Source organism: Diabrotica virgifera, chromosome 1 (assembly GCF_917563875.1).
Source record: "Diabrotica virgifera virgifera chromosome 1, PGI_DIABVI_V3a".
NCBI lineage: Eukaryota > Metazoa > Arthropoda > Insecta > Coleoptera > Chrysomelidae > Diabrotica > Diabrotica virgifera.
This window is the reverse complement of record NC_065443.1, coordinates 314,173,774-314,186,594: the sequence shown is the minus strand read 5'-3', so window position 1 is coordinate 314,186,594 and position 12,821 is coordinate 314,173,774. Positions and strand designations below refer to the sequence as shown.

The window sequence follows — 12,821 nt, the reverse complement described above, 5'->3', positions numbered from 1 at the left end:
TTTAAATTTTAGAAATTTAAATTTAAATTTTAGAACGATTTTAAAATTTTAAATGAGTATAAAAAAATAACTAAGACATTCGTTTTCATGAAAAAAATATATAATTTGTATTTTTGCATAATGTTTCACCCTGAATTTTTTCAAATTTTTAAAATTGGTGCAACGCACCTTTAAAAATAAAAAACCGCATTTTTTTGGTTTTTTTTTTCGTTTTTGATACAATTTTATACATATTTTTCAAAAAAGGTAACACTGTCACTAGAATAGGGAGCGTTCAAGTATTACGTAACGCGATTTTTGAATACTGTTAACCACCCCCCCCCTACGTAACGCACTCTTATGGGAGTTTAACTATTGCGAAACGCAATTTTTGAATATTTTTGACCCCCTCCCCCACCCAACCAGCGATATGTAATACTTGAAAGGTCCCTAAGTAAAAAACTGAAAAAGAATTGGGGTTTGCTTAATAAAATTTTTTGTAATGCCATCCTTTTTCAAGATACAGGGCGTTAAAGAAAACAAAATTTTACATATTTTTTACGATTTTGCCGAAACTACTGGCAACATTGTAATAAAATTTGGCGAATTTTAAGAGGTAGTTGTTGTGCGTTTTACGACATACAATTAAGAATTTTATATTTATCATTGGCGAGCATAGGGGTAATGGTCTAAATTTTTTAAAGAAAAAAGATAGTACGCCACTGACATATTTCAAATTAACAATCGTTTTTGAATTTCTCGTTCAATTTGTGACAAAAAACCTGTCTACCTATTTTTTCATACGACGCACCAGTTTTATTCAAAAAATAAAACATCTTAACCCTTACAAAGTATTCGAACTTCTAGTACTTAGTTTCTACATCTACATAAAAACTAATTCGAATACTTTGGAAGCGTTAAGATATTTTATTTTTTGCAGAAAAACGGCGCGTCGTATGAAAAAATGCGAAGATAGATTTTTATCGCAAATTGAACGAGGAATTCAAAAATGATTGTTAATTTGAAATAGGTCAGTGGCGTACTATCTTTTTCTCTTTGAAAATTCAGACCATTACCCCTATGCGCGCCAATGATGAATATCAAATCCTTAATTGTATGTCAAAACATGCACAATAACTACCTCTTAAAACCCGCCAAGTTTTATTACAATGTTGCCAGTAGTTTCGGCAAAATCGTAAAAAATGTGTAAAATTTTGTTTTCTTCAACGCCCTGTATCTTGAAAATGGATGGCGTTACAAAAAATTTTTATTAAACAAACCCCAATTATTTTCAGTATTTTACCAATTCTAGTAACGGTATTGCCATTTTTGAAAAGTATGTATAAAATTGGTGCGTTTCACCAATTTTAAAAATTTGAAAAAATTCAGGGTGAAACATGCAAAAATACACGTTATATATTTTTTTCGTGAGAACGTATGTCTTAGTTATTTTTTTATACTCATTTAAAATTTTAAAATCGTTCTAAAATTTAAATTTCCGGTCAAAAATTAAAAAAAAATTTCGGACAAAACTTTTTAAAACTTACAACTTTTTTATTTAAAGTTTTTCGCTAGTTTCCGATGCGGCTGAGATAAAAAATAAAAACATACAAACCCTAATTAGGCTCTAGATGGGTCACATGACCACCTAGGGGGCTAAAAATTTCAGAAAGTAAGTTTCACTATATATGCTAAACGGTCACCTATATGGAATTCGAATCGAGTTGGGGGCAGTTTTCATCATCTTACCCGGCTAGGCCCTTTTGAACGCTCATATATATTTTTTTATATATAAATCGGCTTTTATTCGTGTCAAATTTCAATCCGATACGAAACAAAACTTCAACCAAAACTCGAATTCAAAAAATTCGTGTTTTTATCGTAGTCTTAGAAAAACCACCGGTAGAGACGTCGACGCTGTCAAGCCAAAACGGCATAAACGACATTAACTTGATTTTTCAGGAAACACAAAAAACTGATTATTTTTATTTTTACCAATTCTGCTTATCTGCACAGTGACTCAAAAAAATTGGTGACTTTTTTTTCAAATTTTAATATATTGTGAATATTAATGTGGCTGAAAATATTTTCTGAAATAAATTTAAAACTATAAAATGGCGCTTATGTCCAATCAAGATATACCATTGGTGAATATGCCAAACTTACCTCTGGCGTTTGTGTCGATGGCATCGTTGTAAGGTTAGTCAATATGGCACTTAAAAGGGATATATGCCATTAATGAAAAAAGAAACGAAAATCAAAAATTGTCGTTTATGCCAAAAAGAAAAATGATGAAATTATGAAGATTTTTGATAGGGTTTATTTTTTATTAATCAAAAATACATTCTAAGTTAAAAACAAAACTTTAAATTCTTTAAACATGTTTTGGTGCTAGGATGAAATACTTAAAAGTAAATATGAAATACTTAAAAGTGGATATCTGATAATAAGTAGTGGATTCTAATTCATAATCACTGTCAATATTTGGTTCAACATCCGTATTGATTTGATTGTATGTATTTTCCTTATTTTGATCGCTACTTATACCGGCATTCAAACCATTATCTGCTGCTAAGTTGAAACATGATGTGAGATCGTGACTAAATATTTCTTCTTCTACTGCAACGTCTGGTGGTTCCTCAAAGATGATAATGTCATTGCTAAAAGCTTCTGCAATGTTGGCATTATAAATGTCATAAACCTCTAAGGGAAATATAGGGGGATTATTGTCAGTCAGTATATCATTTTGTACTGATTCGGTATATGTTTTATTTTCATTTAGTAAGGCCATTATTTTTTTACTTCTGCTATTCATGTGCAACAAAAAAATGGCATAAACGCCAAAAATCGATCGCCATTTTTAGCTATATAAAATTGATTTGAACTCTATGCTGTAATACAAAATTAATTGTTCATCACACTAGTACAAAGTTACAATAGAATATTTTAAAATAAACTTTTTATTTGCGCAATTTTTAAATAAGAAACCTGCATAAGAATACCATTGAGGAATGGCACTTGTGTCAACCACGATGTAAATATGTGGTTTTGGCATAAACGCCTCATAGTTTTTAAAGAAATTCAGTGTGTTTACGCTTTAAAAATCAATACAAATTTAAAATATTGCAAAGGTAGATAATACCATGTTAGTTATCCATAAAAATTGTAAAAATACATACCTTTACTATTATTACTGGACCGAAATGTACACAATGATAATCTTACGGGCACTGGCGATTATGTCAATCGGTGTTCACGTCGGTGTTCACGTGCGTGACTAGACTGGCGTTTATAAAAATTTTAAACCTATATTACACCTATTTCACTTTTTCTGCGGTTATTCCGCGTTGACTGTCTGGTGCGGAAATTAAAATCCTATTTTTTAGTGCAGCTAACTAAAAAGTGGTCATTTTGGCGTTTATGCCGTTTTGGCTTGGCAGCGTCGACGTTTTGTGCTACAATTAACATTAGAATTCGTTTTGTCGTATTAATTAATTGAACGCTTTTCTTTAGTTCAATCGTTTGGGTCAAATCTTTGGACATTAATTTGACTGCTTTTTCTTCAATGCAAATGACTAAAAATTTGCAGACGTATGCATTCGCGGGAACAATACACGAATAGTCAATAAAAAAAATTTCTGTTTATTAATTGTTTAAATAAAAAATAACGATTTTAATGGAAAATGCTTAAATTCTCTTGTTTTTTACAATGAAGAAACTTGAAAGTTTTACAGATTGTAGCTAATTATATGAACTATACATAATTTCACTTTTTACGTTAATTTTTTACGTTATGCTTCATAAATAAACAATAAAGTTTCAAATTTTTTGCCGATTCCGACTACTTTTCACGTTAGTACATCATATGATTTATACATATTTTAATAAACATGACGATATATTTTAATGTTTGAAAAGTGTAAGACTAAAAAGTAAAAAATAAAAAAATATTAAAAAAAATATTTTTAAGAAACGCTTTTCTTTGTTACGGGTGACTAAAATTAAACATATTATAAAAAAAAGAATGTGTGTGTACTTTGTACGCACGTAAGAAGATATTCTTCTATTATATAATAGGTAATTTAAACGAAGTAAATATACTTAAAAGGTTATTTGTACTTCTTTTATTTAAAAATCAAACTAACTTTCTTATCTACCACTTTCAAAAAAGAAGAATATCTTCAAAAATTATATAATAATATACTTACAATCATAAAATCTATAAAAAAAAATAAAAAAATAATAACTTGCTTGGGGCTTGAACAAACTTCACGTCTACCGCGCCGTACGAAAGTTGACGGCATTTCAAACTGCACCACATTCGCGTATACGCCATGTGGGAATATACAGAAACTAAACGTTTACACCATAAATTTATATGAATTTAATAAAATTATTAGTTTGATTTTTGTCGAAATAAAATACAACAAAATATAGAGTAAGAAAACGATATATGAGATGAAGATATGTAGAAAGTTTGTTCGTAATCAGATTATGTAAATTAAAGCATTGCCTACTAATTGGTAACTACATTATTTTGTTTGTATTTTCCAAATAGATAGGTATTGAAACTATTAGGTATTTCCAACTGAAACATTTAGAATTACGTACCTGCGGCTTTTCAAAACTATTTAAAAAGTCACTATAATTATAAATTTGATTTATTTCTGTCCACACATCAATAAAAACTAATATTATACAATATTTTTGTTTACCGATAACCTCCATATTGAACAATTATTGACAGATCATTTCAAAATTTCAACACCCAATCAGAGCCCGTATAACGACTAATACCATACTGTCGGTGTGCGCATGCGCGCGGAATAATCAAATTTTACCCTCAATCGATTCGCCGCTAAAGAAGAATATCTTCAAAAAACAACTAAAAAGCAAAAAAAAAATTGAAAAAATCTAACACATTCGTTAAATAAAAGCGTGGTGCGAAAACCGTTTATTCGATGAAGACGCGTCACGCTTTTCTTTGACGAATGTGTTAGATTTTTTCAATTTTTTTTATTTTTTGATTTTTAATTGATTTTTTTTATAACATGTTTAATTTTAGTCACTCGTAACTAATGAAAACTAACTATTCTTATATGCTGTTTTACTTTATCGTACTATATATGTAGTATAGTATAATTGATAAAGTTATAGGATCGTGCAAAAAAAATTTTTTCAGATTTCACTTTTTTTCGACGTTTTGAGTCCCCCTGAGTCTAAAAAGCAAATAAAAAAAACATGTCGGAAGTATGTACGTACGTACGTACGTACGTACGTATGTACGTACGTATGTCGCCACCGCCCAGCAAAAACTACTGGACCGATTTTGATGAAATTCGGTATGAGTAAGTTTAAGAGAATTTTGTCGAGAAACTAAGCTTTTAAAAAAAATCTCTCAAAGGGGGGCCGAAATAGGGGGGTTATTTAGGGCCCATTTTTGCAAATTTTGACAGAAATAAATGAAATTCAACTCAAAGTAAGCTCATCGATAGGTAAATAAAAGTACGGAATTTGACATTTCCAAATTCAAAATGGCGGCCAACATGGCCGACCGCCCCCCCGACACATTTCCCTATCTATCTAAAAAGTTTTTGAAGATAAGTTTAATTTGAAAAAGTCGTTATATAGCCTAAAGCTATAAGAAAGATGTTATCGTTTTTCAGAAAAAGTTACGGGTTGCCTATATTTAAGGGGTCAAAGTTTGACATAAATTTGAACTAGATTTTCTCAAAAATGGCTCCAAGGATTTTTTTTATTTTTTGATATATTTTTGATATCCTATCAGTAAATTGAATGACATTAGTCATATATCTTAGCTCCCCATAGGAGGGGAGTTATGAATTTTTTATAAAAAAATATTCGAGTGCCCGTAACTTCCTTCTTAATAGAAACTAAAATTTGAAATTTTGCAGACATATATGGTATTTTATTATCTATTATCACAATAAATTTTACCAAAAACATGGCTTCCGGTTGAACCGGAAATGAATAAAAATCTTAATTTTTTTGATACGCCCTGTATATTTTAACACATTTTGAAATAATGCAAAATTACCTTTCCAATGACATAAAATTTATTGCTGTAGCTCAAAAACTCGAAAAGTTACGGTAAATAGAAATTTTGCTATAATCTTATGTGTGTCCTCTCTCACGCGTTCATAGCAGAGCATTATTGTAGAGCAGTCAATGAGGGTATTTGGCTCCGAATTCCATCCTACTACATTGATGTTCTTGATATTTTCACAGTAAGTAGGGAATAGCTCAAGAAACAAAATCTACCCTATATACTATGGCGCTTTTATCTTGGGGCGGTTCCCACTTCTTCAAGGGGGTGGAAAATTTGTTGGTCAAAATAAGCACGGAAGTGGCTGAAGAACCTATTTCTAAGCAAAAACTGGTCTATACTTTTTTTTGAGAACTCAATACTTTTTGAGTTATGCGTAGTTGAAAATTGGCCATTTTCATTGAAAAATGACACCTTTTCGGACGGATTTTTTGTGAATACCTTAAAAACTATGCGTCGAACTAAAAACTCTATATAAAACATTTTTTAGATTATAAATAATAAAGAGATTCGTTCCTTCGTAAATGTTCTATTTATAATACAAAAAGAGATATGGTAGGTGAAAATAGTTTGTTTTTTGGTGCATGCTCAAATTGGTGTATTCAACTTGAAATAACAGAGGAACGGTAGGTTTTAGGTGTATAATGCTACCAACACCTTTTGTAGTGTTTGAAAAGGCCTTTAAAACGAGCACCGTTAAATGTCGGTTACTTACAAACTAAGCGAGATATGGTGCAAAAAATATAATGACTAATGTACTTTAAGGAAAAATGAAAAGTATATACATTTAACTCCCCATCCACCATAATTTAAATGAATTGTTTTTCTTCTCAATACCTTTTAATATAGTGTTATTTCTACTTTCAAAAAGTTAAACGGGTTTAAAATGAATGGTTTTTTTAAAAAATGTGATCAAATTATAAAATGAATTTTTAAATTTTCTTAAAAATCTTCCTTTTTCTCCATGTAATTCGAAAATAAAAATATTTCACCCCTGAGAAGTGGTGGGAACTTCCCCCATGATAAAAGCGCCATAGTATATAGGATAGACTTTGAATTAGGAGATTGGGCTACTCCCAAAATTTCATTAAAATCCATGCAGTAGGATAGAATTTGGAGATAATATCTTGTTCTTAATCTCGCGCATTGACTGGCGTAATCGAAATAGAATGAAATGCAAATATTGTAAACTATTAATTTCTCAGAAAAATGAACTAATTTGAAATGAAAGTATGACTATAATATTCTATTGATTTATGCAATAATCTACACATCTATAGTGTGTCCCCGAAATATGGCATCGAACATTTTCTCAAATGCAGGAATTAATGATGCGTAGAACCATAAAATACTTTTAAGTACAGTAGGTGTTTCTAAAATATCAAAATAACGAGTAACTTTGTTATTTTTATAGAATACCAATATCTAGTACCATAACGATAATAGATCGGCACGATAAAGTTCTCGGGCGGCCCTTCCGTCCAGCGTTTTTTATAATACTGTTGTTTTCTGCCATTTTTTTTTAGAAGATCCGTTCCTTTCACCATCGTCAGTCACATCTCTACCGCAAAATTTCAGTCTTCTGCGAGTTTCTCGCCTCTGCGTTCAGCAACCGGGTACCGTGAACCAAAACCGTGGTTTCTTGCCATTTCATACTCATTAAACCACGCCATATGTCACTCAAGGTAGCGAAAAAACCGCTGAAGACACCAACAGCGTGACAACTGTCGAATTCAAGAGTGCGTGTTCTTAATCACAATTATAATAAAACTAAACAAGTATTTTACTTAATTGTTCAGCAGATGCTACAGGATCATGTCGAAGCAGCAGGAAGTGAAGTAGATAAGAAAAGAAACAAGAAACTATTTTGTTGTTTATTTATCTGGAGGTTAAGTGATTTTTCCCTTTTTCTATCGTTTTGTGTAGTGTGTAAGTGACCAAACAGTTTTTTGGTACCAAATAGTACTGGATCAAGTCGTTCTCTTGATTGGATTTTACTGCTGAGGATTTTTTTAAACATGTTGATTTAGGGAGGTAAGAAAATTTGTTTTTCTCTTAAATTTTTACAGGTTTTTTAAGCCCCAATGTATATCTAAAATAAAAGGATGGCACTGAAGTATTATTGACAAGTTTAAAGAGCGTAATTTCTAAAAGGCCCTTAAACTAGGAGGGACACATGAACGGGATCCAATTTAACCTACGCCATATTTTTTCACCATGTTTTCACTTATTTATTAACACCCTAATAATTTTTGCACCCCTAAACCACCCTTTAGGGGTACGATTTTGCTAGCTTAATATTCAAACTAGCGGAATTAAAAAAAATATTACCACAGTTTTCTGGTAAGTTTTCACCCTAAATTTAAACTAAAATTATTGACTCCCCACGAGGGGTAATTGAGAGGTGAAAAATTATTAGGGTGGAAGAAATTGGTAAAAACCTAGCAGAATACTATTTTTTTTTAATTCTGCCTGCTGGCTTGACAAGCTTGACCATTAAGGTAGCGGTATCACTCCTTTTAAGTGGGGCTTAGGGGTGAAAAATTATTAAAGTGGTAGTACATTAGTGAACAATTGCTGAAAAAATGTGGCGTAGATTAAACTGCGTTCCGCTCATGTGTCCCCGCGAGCTTAAGGTTCCTTTTTTTGAGTATGCCACACTTATGTCAAATTTAAACAAAAACAATAGCACTTCTTACAATACTTTCGTCTTCCTAGAATTTGTTTAAAGTAAATGAAAAAATCAAAACTCTTTTACAGTCTCTGAGTCCGATTTTTTTATACCAGCATAATATCATCCTTCCAGGTTTTCTTCTTCGGGTGCCAAATATTAATTCCTCTTGATGGTCTTAACACCGATCAGGACACCATGCACTTTTCTGTGTCTAGCGGTACCTAGTAGAGGCGTTTAATATTCCACACTACTCACTTATATGCATATCTTAATCAATAAGTTTTTATCCCCGTTCCCATATGTCGAGACCCCCTCAATACATACCCTAAGTAAGATTTTTTACATGGTTTACCGTATTCGACCATTATCTTTCTACTTGTTCTTCCTTTTAGTCGTTAACCTGATGCAGGTACCGTGATATCGTGAAGCTATTAGCTAATGTTTCCAATGGTAGTCCATTTCTATCTATCTTCTGTCATTCTAGTTCATTTTTACAATGAAGTACCAATAGCACCAACCATATGGTCCATGTATCTTATATACGGTCTATACCTCGATTTATATTGTCTTCTACCTTTTCCTGGATGGTAAGTTTTTCAAGACCACTTCTTCGAAGCACGTGTAGAACATAGCCTATTATTTGTTCTGACGTTTGTGTTCTTAATATTTTCGCTATATTTAGCTGGTTCAGTATTATAGGTTCGTTTGTTCTTCAGGCCACCTGTTCTATTCTCAGCATTCGTCTCCAGTAGTACATTTAATTACATCTATAATTTTTTTATCTTTCTTCATAATGGTCTAGTATTACGATGCATAAGTGAAAACTGAAAGAATTAGAGTCCTTACCAGTCTCATTTTTGTATCGATAGTTGTTTCATGGCTATTTCAAATTTTTGTTCTATTTGCTGTTTTGTTCTACTTACCTTTCCAGTCGTCAGTATTATCCATTTACAATATCCATTCACAAATATTTCCATTAAAGTATCCGATAGCTTTTCTAGCTTATATTATTCTGGTGTTAATTTCTTGACCATCTCTTCCTTCTCCATTGAATATTATTCATCAACAATCCCTATCTCCTTGTTATTATCTAGAATAAGATTTGTTGTGTCTGTACCAATGCAGAGATATTGGATTTATTAATCTTCTGATTGTTTATGCCGATGACAAAACAAACCGAATGAGTTTTATCTAATGACTGTAAGAATTCTTCAAGACATTTAACATAACAGCATTACTTAATATTTTAAAATTATTCATCAATTTTTTTGCACATTTTGATTTTTTGTATAAAATGTATTACATGCTGAACATGATATAAAAAATGTTAGATTTATGGTTATGGTCGCTTAAACAGCTGTTGTTAATTATTCATAAATACTTGGCTCTTTAACTGTTTAGCTGTTTTCTCAGAGGTCTTCTTATGATCGGGAGTCATAAAATATACTATCGCCATATTATGCAAGAATATAAATGGCATTTAATGATTTATTGTGTAGAAAATGATCAATCTAGTGCAATAAAGATATATATATATATATATATATATATATATATATATGTACCGGGTGGTGAATTGGAAAACGGGCCATAGGAAACTCAATGTAAAATGATAAACTGTTGAATTCCTGCTTCCCTCATTATTTTACATCAAAAGTCGTAAGAAACTATTTGTAGGGGATTTAAATCTACATTGAAAACAACTGTTAAAATTGTTCTACAAACAATAATTATTAAAAATTTTGTAAAAAATATAATGAATTTTAAACAGTATCACGCCAAATTTAGGCCACACACAGTGCAATAATGTGTATAAGGTTGCATTTGGTAATAATTAAGTTATTATATTAACAATTTGAACTGTCACTTTTTTATTTATTTCATCATTTATTGTTTAAAACACAATAAACTTGATAAGATACCCTCAGTTAAGGAGAAAGTATTAATAATAAAGATGTTTTTCTTCAGTCAATAGTGTGCGTACTGTCAGTTAAATAGTAACGTGTGGCCAAACTTGCACAAACATACCTAATGTACAAATACATTATATTTTTCAAAATTTTGAAATGTATTTAAATCGTAGAGCAATTGTAACTTTTGTTTTTAATGCAGATTTCAATCCTCTACAAATAGCTTCTCATGACTTTTAATGTAAAATAATTAGGGAAGCAGGAATTCAACAGTTTAGAATTTTCCATTGAGTTTCCTATGGCCCGTTTTACGATTCACCACCCTGTATATATATATTCATTTAGTTAATTATAATAAATTTCTAATTAACGACATTTATTGGTTTGAATCAAAATGGCTATCTTTACTCTTGCGAATGATTGTCCGACCTATAACTGATTTTTTCTACAAACGTATTAAAAATGCAATTTTTAGCACTCCATAAGAGCCTTACAAATGTCGCTTTAAAGCACTGGTAGGGGAGTGCCTATAGATTTTCACTTCGGAAAAAATCAAACAAGATAGAACTTTTTGTAATTTCATTAAGAAATGTTTAATAAACAACATATCAAAAAGTTCTACTCAAAAAGTGGGTGCTTCATTTTTTATTAAACAAATGAACTGCGAAATTAGATATTTTTTAAATAACTCCGAAAATATAAATTCTAGAAAAATACTGATTTTACCGTTGAGAAATTTAGAAAATTTTACAAAAAACAAAAAAACCATAAAGATTTTTCTAAAATTAAATCTGTAGCTTCTATAATTTTTTATTTATAACGCTAAAGTCACCCTTTTCACAAACATTGGCCCACTGTAAACTAGCGTACTTCGAAGTGCACGGTTGAGTTATTTTAATGTAATTCTTTAACTAATGGATCAAATGAAATTTTATAAATTGATCATGAAAGAAGAATAATTTAGTTATCTTATGGTTATATAATAAAAATAAATAAAATGTATGGACATAAGTATGGTGTGGGCCGGAAAGTGAGAATTACATTAATTTGGTTTAAAAATGATTTAAAAATGTGTAACTAATACAATTGTTCTTATAAAACTCTCAATTTTGCACATCTTACCTTTAGACATCTTACTAAACCATGTTTTTCTCAAAAAAAATCTCAAAAATTTAATGCAAATGATACGACGTCTCAAAAAATGTAATTTTTGAAAACTTCGTAGTTTTACAGAATAACCACCACTTTAAGACAGTATTACTCAAGTTTGAACAGATTTATTACAGTTTTATAGGTGCTTTTTCAAAGATTAGGATGTAGTATTTAAAATGCACTGAATTATTTTACTTTAGAAATGAAATAAACTATTTCTTTTTGAGAAAATTAAGATCGATAACAAAAATGTAATACAAAAACCGAAAATTACCAGTTAAAAAAATGTTTATACAAAGTAATCAAAACTTTTTTCTATAAAACTTACCTAAAATACATTTAATAATAAGCTTCAACAATAATAAATGTTCAACAAAAAAAATTTTGGTTGGGTCTTTTTACAGTATGACTGCGTATGTAATTTTACAGTATGTCTGCGTAACTTGAAACCTATTGATAACTTTTTTATTATCAGGTTTACGAAAAAAAGTTATTCTTTATAAAATACTCTGCATCGTATATAATCTAAGATGTAACCATTAAATGTCAAATTTTATTAATTTTGTACAAGGTATGTCAAAAAATATGAATTTCACTCACAAGTAAAGTAGCTTTATATTTCACAATATCGAAAATTGTTATTAATAAAAGTTGTTTGGAATTAAAAAATATGTTTCAGTGTTCAATTACATCCTTTTAAGTAAAATATTGTGAATAATAAAGGCACTTAACTCTTAAGAAAAATTCATATTTTTTACATATCTCGTATAAAATTGCAAAAGTTTAATATCTGTTAGTTGTATCTTAGATTTTAGACCAGGTAGAGTATTTTATGAAGAATAACTTTTTTTCGTAAAATTGATAATAAAATAGTTATCATAATTATAATAAAATGATGATGGGTATCCGTAATTTGAGAAAAAATTTAAAAAAAATTTTTTCGATTAGAATGAAGTAATTCTATTAAAACAGCTTTTAATTTCAAACAACTTTTCATAATAGCATTTTTTGATATACTGAAATATGAAGGTACTTTACT

General features: G+C 30.1%; 1 protein-coding gene across 1 annotated transcript in view; it reads left to right on the top strand.

Moving 5' to 3' along the window:
• Nucleotides 1–7,678: 7,678 nt before the first annotated feature.
• Nucleotides 7,679–12,821, top strand: part of LOC126886374 (uncharacterized) — an 82,008-nt gene continuing 76,865 nt past the window's right edge. Inside the window, exon 1 of the mRNA XM_050653265.1 lies at nt 7,679–8,080. The gene's annotated coding sequence lies outside the window, so the exon portion shown is untranslated. The remainder of the gene's footprint in view (nt 8,081–12,821) is intronic.